This window comes from Eptesicus fuscus, chromosome 9 (genome assembly GCF_027574615.1).
Source record: "Eptesicus fuscus isolate TK198812 chromosome 9, DD_ASM_mEF_20220401, whole genome shotgun sequence".
Lineage (NCBI taxonomy): Eukaryota > Metazoa > Chordata > Mammalia > Chiroptera > Vespertilionidae > Eptesicus > Eptesicus fuscus.
In genome coordinates this window covers 43,397,338-43,410,010 of record NC_072481.1, presented here as the reverse complement: position 1 = coordinate 43,410,010, position 12,673 = coordinate 43,397,338, and positions in this window count along the sequence as shown.

Genomic DNA, 12,673 nt, shown 5'->3' with positions numbered 1-12,673 from the left:
ATTTAGGCTCTATTTCTTTTTTAAAATTTTTGTTTTACATATTTTTTTATTGATTTCAGGGAGAGGGAGAGAGAATTATTGATAGGCTGCCTCCTGCACACCCTCTACTGGAGATAGAGCATGTAACCTGGGCATATGCCCTGACCAGAACCATGACCTCCTGGTTCATGGGTTGATGCTCAACCACTGAGCCACACCTGCTGGTCTAGGGTCCATTTCTGCATCTCACTTTAGGGTCACATCTCACTAATTTGGTCACATTTTTAAAAAAAATATGTCATTTGGGTCCAGCTATTAAAAACAGCTTATTTACTAGGAAGGCAACCTGGTTTTTCATTGAGTCGTTTTCAAAAACACTTTGTCCATCCTTTCTGAGATTTTTAGCGCTTTTTTTTAAATCTTGAGTTTGGAACGTGAACACATGATCTCACCCCCTACAACCATCCCGTTCCACTGGAATGTCTGCGCCCAGAACATAGTGAGGTGAACAGCACAGCCTGTCCCCTTGGCTCTAGAATTCCTTCAACAATATCTGTTCAAAGCAACCAGGTGCCTGACACTGTTCCCAGCACCGGCTTTTAGAGAGCAGATTGGGCCTCTTCCACGAAAACGGTGTCTGAGGCCATCATGATCCCAAACCCTGGCTATCCAGGACCATAAGCCAAGGCTCCACTGATGAACAGATTTCTCAACTGCCTGACAGCACAGCCTCCAAGCAACATAACCAGGCCTAATACCTCTCCTCACTGCCTTCATGGAGTGTACAATCTGCTTTTGGAAGACAGGACACATGTGCCAATAGTAAGGAATACGATCAGGCAACATAGTTTATTCCACAAATTTTTCTGGTGTGCTGGCCCTATGCTTGCATGAGAGTTATCATAGTGACACCGCTCCGACTATCACCTCGCCATCTACTTGGGAAAACAGAACGCTGAGAAGGAAGCCCAGGATACTAGAGGGGAGTCAATAACAGGCCCCAGAGCTAATCTGAGGAAGTTAAGGGAGGCTTCCTGGAACTGAAGACAAAGATTACTGATGTCACCCAGAAAAGGAAGAGGAAGAGGTGAGCTGAGGTTAGAGTGTGCCAGGCAGAGAAACCGGTGCTGCAAAGGATGAACGATGGGAGAGCAGACATTCGGGGGCCTTCATTCAGTTTAATAGGACTGTCATAGAGAGTTTGAGTAAGATGCTGAGATGAAAGGGGAGATTGGGAAGAGGTGAGACTCATAAAACATGGAACCAAATCACAAAGTGCCCTAAAGTTATGATAAAGCTTTGCTCTAAAGGCAATGGAAAGCCCGGTTGGTGTGGCTCAGTGGTTGAGCGTCGACCTATAAACCAGGAGGTCACGGTTTGATTCTAGGTCAGGGCACATACCTGGGTTGTGGGCTTCGATCACCAGTAAGTGAGGTGCAGGAGGTAGCATTGATGTTTCTATCTATCTCCCTCTCCCTTCCTCTCTCTGAAATCAATAAAAATATATTTTTTAAAGAAAGGCAATGGAAAGCTATTGAAAACCAGATTTATGATGGAGAAATTGATTTACCTAGCTCTCATTTAACACAGATTTATCAGATACCCACTCCCTTCTAAATAGTGTGTTTGGGGCTGGGGATATATGATAAGCAAGGTAGACAGGAACTTTAACAGGGAAGGAAGACAAGTCATCACGGAACAACATGATGCATGTTGTGACTGGCAAGGACAAGGTGCACGGGGATACATAAGAGGGACCCTCAGCCTGGTCTGAGGGTGGGGAGGGCCCAGGAGAGCTTCCTGAGAATAGTTATGCTACTTGAAGGGTGCATAGGCATTGGCCAGGCAAAGAGGGGCAGAGCAAGAAGCATGCATAAAACCTCTAAACAAGAGGCATTGATTTGGGCATTAAAAGAACTTAAGTGTTCCGGGAAAGAAAGAAAGAAAAAAAAAAAAAAGATGGAAGGAAGAAAGATTGCAAAATGAGGCCAGGGAGAAAGCCACTGCTCCAAGTTTGGATTTGAAGGAAATGGGAACACTGGAGGCAACACTCAGATTTGCATTTTAAAAAGAGTACTCCATTGGGGGGCGGGGACGGGAATAAGTTATGCTTATTCAACAAACATTTGTGGACTATCTGTCCTGGGTCCTGGACTCTAGAGTTCATGGTTTGGTGGAGGAGACAGATGCAGGCTGACAACGACTGTGAACAAGATGAGTAATGGAGGTCTGAAGAGGGCTGTGGAGACTACTTGGCCAGAGGGAGTCAGGGAAACCTCACAGAGGAGGTGGCCTTTGCTCTAAGCCACAGGAGGTAGAGGAAGGAGTTTGCCAGGGCATTCTAGATAGAACAGCAGGTATAAAGATGTGAAGTGTGAAAGACCATGGCTGTCTGGGCAATAGAGAGAATTGCAGAAAGACTCCAGTTTAGGTGGCATGGGGGAAGTGGCTGAAGAGTAGATTTAAGAGGAAGGTTAGTAGATATACTTGTAGGTTGAGATAGGAATTTGGACTTAAGCCTCTAACTTGAGGGGGAATCAGAGACCTCTTTGAGAACCTGAAGCTCTGTTCAGAAAAATGCACATAAATCTGTAAAATCTGCATGTAATTTCAGGAATTCAGGAATCTGCAGTTAAAATCTCACTGCTGTGGTCAGCGGGGAGCCATTGAAGAATTTCTAAACGATGGAGCCAGATCAGATTTGCCCTTTAGAATGTTCACAGAGGGGGGCTGGAGAGAGAGAGACTGGAAGCGAGGGCATCAGTGAGGAGGTTGTCATCAGACCCTGGGTATAGGGCAGTAAGGGCCCAGTCCTCGATGGCACCTGTGGGGAAGAAGGAGAGGGCCTAGGGGGATGTGCCAGGAGGTGATGACACACTGGATGGTGGAGAGGGCAACATGCCATTGTCCCCAATATCCATTCTTCCCTTTCTCCTTAGAAATAGAATCCCCAAATTTCAGCTGGACACATGGCCACCCAGAATAGAGACTCCATCGCCCAGCTGCCCTTGTAAGCTTCATGTGGCCACATAACCAAGTTCTGGCTGATGAGATGTGAGCAAAGTGATGTAGGCAAAGTCCGACTCCTGTGTGCAAAGGAAAGGCAAGTGTTTTGCCCCTTCCCACTGGCTGGAATGTGGTAACAATCCAGCTTGATCCATGAGGATGGGCCAACACCCTAGGGATCCCACAGCAGCAAGGCAGAAAGAGGTAGGCCCCAACACCATAGACCCATCAAATCTGCTCTGGACGGCTTATTCCCATTTTATATGAAATCCTATATAATAAAGAGCTAATATGCTAATTAGACTGGATGGCAGAATGACCTTCTGGAACAACCTTCCAGAATGACCAGTGGGTGGGGGGTGGGGCCTCGGGGCAGCGAGGCATCTGGGCTCCGAGGGCCAAGGCAGCTGGGGCTGCAAGGGCCAAGCCCCTTGCACGATTTTGTGCATCGAGCCTCTAGTCAAGAAATAATCTTCTAACTTATGTAAGCCATTGTACACTTGGACCTCTGGCAGTGGGAGTTGGATAAATGCACTCAGCATCCCATGGCAATCTCCAAGATCTCATGCTATGGCTAGTGAGTTTTAGGGCGGAAGAGTTCAGGAAGGCCCATCCTTTTATATCTCCTCATGGTGCCAGCCCCAGTTCAATGCTCACGGGGGAATCGCCCAGCCCACAGCCCTCAAAGGGTGCAGCCTTAGGCTTTACAGCAGCGGCTCTCAACATGTGGGTTGTGACCTACAGGTTGAGAACCACTAGCAGGGTTGCCTAAGACCATCGGAAAACACAGATATTTACATTATGATTCATTAACAGTAGCAAAATTACAGTTATGAAGTAGCAACGAAAATAATTTTATGGTTGGGGGTCACCACAACATGAGGAACTGTGTTAAAGGGTCGCGGCATTAGAAAGGTTGAGAGCCACTGGTCTAGAAAATTCCTGAGCACAGGCTCTGCACCATAGGGCATCCAGTCCTTCAGCGAGACAGTGCCCATGAACTGGCCTGGTCTGGAAACGTGGGCATTTTAGACCATTTGAATTAGCTGAAACATTTGAATGAGGAAACATGGCGCATTTTGGGCAGCAACAGTGAGTTATGGTTACAGAGTGAGAAGTCATGAGATGGAGCGAGGCATGATAAAAGAGGTAAGAGGTGAACACAGCTTGAGAGTATGAGCAAAGAACAGCTATGAAGAGAGAAAGGATAGAGAGAGACGAAAAGCTCAATGAGTAGACTCCTGTGGACTGTCTGCCAGATCTTCCTTTCCCAGGAACTCCCCTTCCCAGCCCCCTCCACCATGCACATGACTATAGCAGAAGCTGCCTCATTTCTACAAGAAAACTTGGTCCCTGGCCATGGAAGGATAGACACTGGACATTACCTAGGCTTGGGCCATCAGACCCTCCCCCAGGAATTTTGGAGCTGGGATGTAGGAGAGAGATTCACATCTCATTAGCCAGAACTTCTGAGTGTCTGGATTGTAACATGTAGATCTCAGAAGCCACACTAGTGGCTGGTTCAGGCTTGTAAACTGAGGAGCAAAAGTGACTCTTCAGCCAAAGGACTGAAGCACACGTCCTGGCTTCCCCAGAGTAACCCGTGTTCCTTCCCTAAAGCCCAATCGATACTCACCCTTTAATTCCATAACTACCCAAATTATTTGCTTTCCCCAATCTCCTCTCTGGGCTGTGTAGCCTGGTGGGAGGCAACCAAGGGAATGGTGTCTGAAATTGGCTACCTCAGGTGTTGCATCCCAGCTGGACCATTTGGCCACTCAGGCTCTTGATCTGTTAACTGGGATATAATAGTCCCTTCCTTCTGTTCTTGTACATGGTTAATTGGATAAGGTATCCACGTAGTGCTGGCCTCTATGGCAGAGCTCAGTATAGATTCCTTCCCTGGCCATTGGATCCTTTGCCCTAGACCCGATCCCATAAAAATAGCAACTTGCCTTCTCTGAGTACTTACATCTACCCAGGCGCCAGTCTTAAGGACATCCTTGACGCTTCACAATACCCCAATGAGGTAGGCTAATATTATCCCTGTTGTACATATGAGGAAACTGAAGCACAGAGAGGGTAAATAACTCCTTCAAGGCCACACAGCTAGTAAATGGGTCTGGGATTTCAAGCCAGGAGCTCTGGCTCTGTAACCACCCTCCACTGCCTGCCGGACATCCGGAGCTCTTCTTGCTTCCTCTCAGTGACCTAGGCTATGGAGGGGTGCCCAGCGGCAGGGGCTGGACCCTGCTGAGGGAACAAAGCTGCTTAAGGGACTCAGCATTACGTCAGTGGCTGACCTGCCGGTCTAGCTGGGTGGCCCCGGCACAGAGGAGACACAGGCAGAGTGTTTGGGACTGGGACAGCTGAGGGGTTGGGACCTCCCTGGGCTCAGCATCGCTGGGGAAGACAGCTACAGATGGTCTGAACCCTACATGGTCTCAATTGCCCCTCCACCCCCTCTGTCGTCCTGAGAGATGGACCTGGAACAGAGGGAGGGAGCCCAGTCGGCGTCTGAGGGGGGTCCGGCCTTCCTTCCTCTCTCCCCCGCCCTCCCCCCCGCCGCCCCCATCCTGCACCCCATCCTGCTTCCGTGATCCATGAGGGAAACAGCTCCTGGGTCTTTGCTCTGAAGCCAATGAAGCCATTCTATTGTTGACTTCAGGTAGGCGGGTTGGGGGAGGGGCATTTTCCAATCCTCAAGGTGCCTTAGAAACAAAGAAATTCCCACTCTTCCCCCCAGAAAGGAAGACTAGAGAAGAAACTGTTTTTAGACCCTCTTGCCCGCTGTTACCAGTTGTCAGATCAGAAGCAGGAACAGAGGGAAGCTGGCGCCCTGTCTCTGTCCTGCCTGCCCGGAGAGAGGACAACCCCTGGTCTGTGCTCTGTCCCTGTCAGGACTGAGCTCAGTCTGTGGGGGACTGAGATTCTGACACCAATTCTAATGGGGGGGGGGTGGGGGGGCGGGGGGGCGGTTCCCACATCCAAGCAATTCTCCACACAGCTGTGTGTCCTACCATTCAACTCAGTTCTAACACTATTCAGAGATCGCATCAGATCCCACAGATCACGGCTTCAGTCCCATAAGACTGCCCCCTCCCCACCCACTTCAGTCATCAATTGCAAGTCCAGGTTGTCACCTGTGCTTCTGACCGACTGGCTCTTAATGTAAAAAACCTTCAAACCTGTAAAGAATTTTTGTGAGTTTATTTGAGCCAAACTGTCAATAATTGCCGGGAAGCAGAATCTCAACATATTGGGATAATGCTCCAGAGAAGGGCAATTTTTCAACTTGTTTTATACATTACAATCAAAGGAGGAGATGGAAGTGGGTTACATGAAATCCATTGGTGATAGATTAGGGAGGTAGGAGAAAGCAAAGCGGGGAAACCTCTGGGATTGGATAAAAAGTGAAATGATAGACACACGCTTCTTTTACATAGGTGGGATAGTTAACAGTTAATAATTAACACGACAACAATAACAGAGGGGATTTGTAGTTTCTGCCCTAGTGCCATTAGTTGTGTCCTGAGGGGTCCAGAAAAAGGGAAGTTACAAGTTACCCTGACATTTCGAAGGTACGTTATCTTAGATGCAAAAAGACAAATAGGCTCAGTAAAGATCAAAGTTGATCTTAGTTAATAACTGAACTCCACCTCCAGCCTCCTCTCCTCCCCAGAGGTGTGGGAGGAGGGATGACTGACAGGTTCCACCCTCCAATCACATGGCTGGCTCCACTAGCAACTGCACACCCATCCTTAGGAGCTTTCCAAAAGTCACTTCATTAACGTAACAACAGACACTTTTATGGCACTTATCACTTGGAAAATTCTAAGGGTTTCAGGAGCTCTGTGCCACGAAGACCAAATACTAGTACATCATCATGCTAGAACAGGTGCCTTGAGCTGTCCCTTTCCCCAGAGTCCACCAGGGTTTGTGTGAGTATTTGCAGGTGGGCAAGGCACATATGATTGCCTTGTCCACACACACTCCTGGTCTGTGTACCTTCTGGAAGCAGGAGGCCTGCCCTGCAGTTCCAAAGCAATGATCCTGTTGCAGGTATCAGGCAAAAGGAGCAGGCCCAGCGGGGTGAATGCTGATGCTTGTTGGAAAGGTGCTGGTGAGCTCACAGCCTCTGCTGGTGAGAGACGAAGCTGCATCTGGCCTCAGATGAAAAGATCTAAACTGATTTCTAATCTAACAGAGCACCAGGCTGGATTTGCCTAGAAACTGTTGAGACTGGGAGGTGGGGGATTACTAAAGTTTGGTGAGGGCCGGCCTACAAGACATTTTAAACATATTATTTCATGGGAAAGCTCAGCAAACCCAAAACCTTTCTAAATTGAATATTTTCATTACCAGAGGAGAAACAGCTCCTGGGTCTTTGCTTTGTTTTGTTTGTTTTATTAGGGTTCTTACATTTTTTTAAGATATATTTTTATTGATTTCAGAGAGGAAGGGAGAGGGAGAGAGATATAGAAACATCAATATCTATTGCTGCCTCCTGCACCCCCACTACTGGGGATCGAGCCTGCAACCCAGGCAAGTGCCCTGACAGCGAATCGAACCATCATCTCCTGGTTCATAGGTCAACCACTGAGCCACATCGGCCAGCCTGAATTGGGTTCTTTCTCCTAGGAAATAGTCTCACTGCTTTGATTCAAGCCCCAGATGGGCAACATCCTTTGATATGATTATGCATTCATGACGGCTGGGCTTGACTTAATTTTTAAATTTGTTTTGGCTGCCTCTTGAGCAAATATACTTTTTTTTTTAATTAAAATTTACCTAATTAGAAAATAAATTCACCTGGCTGGTGTGGCTCAGTGGTTGAGTGTCTACCTATGAACGGGGAGGTCACAGTTCGATTCCTGGTCCAGGCACATGCCCGGGTTGCTGGCTAGGTCCCCAGTGTGGGATCGCGCTGGAGGCAGCTGATCAATGATTCTCTCCCATCACTGATGTTTCTATTTCTCTCTCCTTCTCCCTTCCTCTCTGAAATCAATAAAAATATATTTTAAAATAAAGATAAATTCTTGGATGGCAGAGAATATGACATAACTGTTTCTTCCCAGCAGAGCCCTACCTTAGTCTGTAGAGACCTATTGCCAGGCAGCCATGCCTAAATGTAGTCATTGGAAAACATGAATGGATAATGATGAATTTCCCTAAAGGCCTATACGCTTTCTGCTCCTGGTACAGCTGGCTCTGCTAGGAACACAGAGGCTTTTGCTTCTGAGTCTGGGGCAGAGGTGAGAGCTGCTCTGGGGCTAGAGGGGGCAGAACCGTACCCCACTCTCTGGGGACACAGCCAGGATCTTGCTTTTGAGATGCACACTTCTTGCATCAGATTGTTGTTGTGTTAATTTATTGACAATTTGCAGCAGAATTCAGAATTTTTCAAACAATGGATTCAGGAGCATGGTGAAGTCATATTCTCAGGAACAATTTAATTTTGTGTTTTAATTTGGAGAGGATGAGAAAAAAAGCTTAATATAAGTATCTTCTAGGCTTCCCAGTTGGTTTGAAGAGAAAAATGTTCTTAGGAAATAACGCCTTCAGACTTGACTTGGGTGGGTAAACATATAATACAATATACAGACATCATATTATAGAATTGTACACCCAAAGCCTACATAATCTTATTAACCAGTCACCCCTGTAAATTCAATAAAAATTTTAAAAAAGTTCTCCCAAAGATGGGCAGAATTCAACAGAGCCTGTTCAGGAGTAGGACTATAATCACGCTGTGAGGAACTATTAAGTTCCAGAAAAAAAATAACATCATGAATATAATTAATGTTTTTAATTTCATTGGCTTTGCAGCTTTGTTTGAAATTCAGTTATAAGACTGTTTCCATTTTATAGTTTGTGTAAGAGCTTTAAGCCCAAGGAATTTAAAAATACACAAAGCTTGGCTGGCATAAGTAACTTTATAATGAAAAATTTTATAACAATCTTTTTCTTTAAAAAATGTCAGGCAGACCTGCAAGATCTTGGAGTAGGCAGGCATCCTGCTGCTGGACCTTGAGAGACACCTCATTAGCCTTAACATACATGTCCAAGTAGGTATCTGGCCTGGCTCCTCACCTGTGCACCCCACTGAATATAGAGTCAGTCCCATCCATTTGTGCACCTGGAGACCGCCACTCCCAAGGCCTTTTTCCTTTGCAGTCTGTCCTGATGCGGCCAAGGTGGTGGGCTGCCGATGTCATCTCATCAGGGGCAACTGAAACTTTTATATCTAAGAACATCTGGCTGCCCTGGCTGGGTAGCTCAGTTAGTTAGAGTGTCATCTCGACAAACTGAGGTTTTGGGTTTGATCCCCGGTCAGTAAACATACAGGCATCAACCAATGAATGCATAAGTAAGTGAAACAAATCAATGCTTCTTCTCTCTCTCTCAAATAAAACACACACACATACACACACAAAACTCAAACAAACAAAAAGCATTTGGCTGGCATCCCCACTGTCCTATGGAGTAAGAAGACCTGAAAACTTTGCCTGTCTCTCAAACAAATCTTGTTTAGATAGTGTGTTAAAAGGGAGAGAAAGACAGCCGCCAATCATATTGATGGGACAGGCCCACTTTTACCAGATGAAATGTACTTGCATAATTCAAACTTTTTAGAAAATCATTCACCCATTGGGGGAAAAAAACTGAAGAAATCATGAAGGCAGGCAAGGAATTTCCAGGGATGCTCCATTCCTATCTTTATCATATCCACACAAATATTCAAAGTATAAACACATTTAGTCTAAAACTTGTGGAGTTGAGTCATGCTGCTAGATGTTAGATGTTGGTCTATTTGAAGTATTTCTGATGAATACTGAGGGTTGTCTAGATGTGCTTGAAACTTCAACTTTTGTGCCCATAAAAGTTCCAGTACAGTGTTTATTTTAAAGGTATTATTAAGCACTCTTGCTTATATTCTCTCAACCTTACAGTATGGCACAACTATAAAGCATTCATGATCTTGGTACTGAACAGGAAAATTTCATCAGAGTGTCTACTTCTGTATTGTTTTATTATTTCAAAAGTTTAAATAAGATGTCTACTCTCATAGTTTTTCTGTCTAGTATAATAGCAATTCCCATGGTGTGCCAGGGAGGGTGAAGGAATTCAGGGTGGTGCCATCATTAAGGAGTGAACAGCAGTGATGTCTTTTTTTTCTTCTTCAGTGTTTTTAGCTCTGATGGTTAAAAAAGTTATTCTCCCTAAAACCAAAAAGAAGAGAAACAGAGGTGGACACACAGTTCCTAATCAAGCCTGAGAAACACTGGGGCAGGAAACCTATTTGCCAGTTCAAGGTCCCAAGATTTCTGTATTTCCAGAATTAAAGCTGATACATTCTGTGGCTTTGAAATTGTGGACCAAAATATCCTTTTATTCTTCTCTTTACCTTGGCAGGTATAGCAGATCTATAAAGCTCAAAAGGCTTTCTTGAATCTGGAAACCATCCGTTTGAGTTAAGAAGTTGGGCCTTTGCTTTCAAAGTGGAAATCTTAAAAGAAAGGACTGCATGAAGAATCCTGCCAGATGGAGACCCCTCCAAAAGCCTTAAATGTAGGCGGTAGCTCTTTGGGCAGGAAACAGGATTGCTCAAGAGACTTTGGAAAAGCAGTGGGTAGATTTGAGTCCACTCAATTGACCCATTAGGGCAGTGGTTCTCAACCTTTCTAATGCCGCGACCCTTTAATACAGTTCCTCATGTTGTGGTGACCCCCAACCATAAAATTATTTTCGTTGCTACTTCATAACTGTAATTTTGCTACTGTTAATGAATCGTAATAGAAACATGTTTTCCGATGGTCTTAGGCTCTGCAGCAGCAGCTCTCAACTTCTGGGTCGCGACCCACAGGTTGAGAACCGCTAGCAGTGTGTTCTAAGTTCCGCTAGCAGTGTGTTCTTTTTTTAAATATATTTTATTGATTTTTTTACAGAGAGGAAGGGAGAGGGATAGAGCGCTAGAAGCATTGATGTGAGAGAAACATCGACCAGCTGCCTCCTGCACACCCCCCTACCGGGGATGTGCCCGCAACCAATGTACAAGCCCTTGACCAGAATCGAACCTGGGACCTTTCAGTCCGCAGATCGACGCTCTATCCACTGAGCCAAACCGGTTTCAGCAGCAGTGTGTTCTAAGTTCCGCTAGCAGTGTGGCCTAAGACCATCGGAAAACACAGATGTTTACATTACGATTCATAACAGTAGCAAAATTACAGTTATGAAGTAGCAACGAAAATAATTTTATGGTTGGGGGTCACCACAACATGAGGAACTGTATTAAAGGGTCACGGCATTAGAAAGGTTGAGAACCACTGCATTAGGGGAATCAATCCTACATGAGACCCTGGAGATACTTGTTTGTCAAAGTATTTTGAAGTACGCCAAAACCGGTTTGGCTCAGTGGATGGAGTGTCGGCCTGCGGACTGAAGGGTCCTGGGCTCGATTCTGGTCAAGGGCATGTACCTTGGTTGCGGGCACATCCCCAGTGGGGGTGTGCAGGAGGCAGCTGATCGATGTTTCTCTCATTGATGTTTCTGGCTCTCTATCCCACTCCCTTCCTCTGTAAAAAATCAATAAAATATATATATTTTAAAAAAGTATCTTGAAGTACCTTACATTGTGAAAATAGAGTACAGGAAGTCACCCCAACAAAGTAGAGGCCCATCTGAATGACAGTGCAGGGCTCTTTGACGTGATCCTCATTATAAATACTCTGAAGACTACCTCTCTTCAGTGTCATTTCACACCCTCGGGAGATAGTTTTTTTTTACATTTTGTTTTGGACTTTACATCCTCCCCAGGTGGCAGAGATCACATTATCCAAGGCCCAAGGATGAAAAACGTCTCTAGGCTGATGTAGGAAGTGTGTACCCATGTTGGTCCCCTCCCAAGAATATCGACACGGGACATCCCGGGGTGGGTATCCCCAGACTTCAGTCTCCTTGAAGCCAAAACCCCAAAGAAACAGAAACCAATCTCACAGACTGAAACTTTGAACCTTTCAAACTCCATTGTTTTTGGTGAAGTAGCTGTTAATGACTTCATTATAAGCAGCCTGACCGAAGATTTGGCTGTGGGAGAACATTTTCTGAGGAAAGCCATTTCCCCTTAGAGATGAATCCCTCTGTAGTTCTCAACCCTTTGCCTGGTGTCATGTGTTCTGTCCCACATCTGCCCCTCAGAAATATTTTAGTATAAAAGCTTCACAGATCCAAACTTAGTCCCATCCTAACTTCTAGTTTAGTAGAAAATAGAGAATCTGGGCAACTTAGCCTTCACCATGTGGGCCTCTGAGTACAACCTGAGAAAGCATAGGGAAGGCAGTTGTCAAAAAAATTGGTTTTATGGGGTGACCTCAGACAGTGATCGGATCCTAAATTCCTAACTGGGCAGGTCATGAGGAGTGCTCACATCTAGGCCCTTTAACTTCTTAGTCTGTTTTAAACCAGCTGTCCCTTGTTCTTGTGCACCTAGGCTGGAACCTTTGAAATACCAGAATACCCCTCCAAAGGGGGCATAAAGACTCAAGAGCATGTCACCTTACGAAAATAGAGAACTAGCACTTAGGGCCAGGTACAGACAGGTGGCAGGGAGCACAAGGGAGTTCCTTGTGGGACTAACAGCTGTCTTGAGTGTGGTCACATAAATCTACACAAGAGGGAAAATTGCACA